Consider the following 253-nt stretch of genomic DNA (forward strand, 5'->3'; position numbering starts at 1 on the left):
AACTGCTCCACCTCCTGCGACGGATACCATGCGGTTCCCCTGACGACGGACGCTGCTCCACCCTTCATAACAGATTCCACGTGGCAAGTCGAGGTGATACCCGCGTGTCCGCTCCACTATCTTTTGCAATCAATTCCCCTGACCATGGGCGGCCCACTACCAGGCAGTTACGCACGTCGCCATCAGTCCGTTGCCTCCCCCGCCTATAAAAGGGGGGACTCAGATACGTTATTTTTTAAGCTCATTCTCTTAT

This window comes from Elaeis guineensis, chromosome 5 (genome assembly GCF_000442705.2).
Source record: "Elaeis guineensis isolate ETL-2024a chromosome 5, EG11, whole genome shotgun sequence".
Taxonomy (NCBI): domain Eukaryota; kingdom Viridiplantae; phylum Streptophyta; class Magnoliopsida; order Arecales; family Arecaceae; genus Elaeis; species Elaeis guineensis.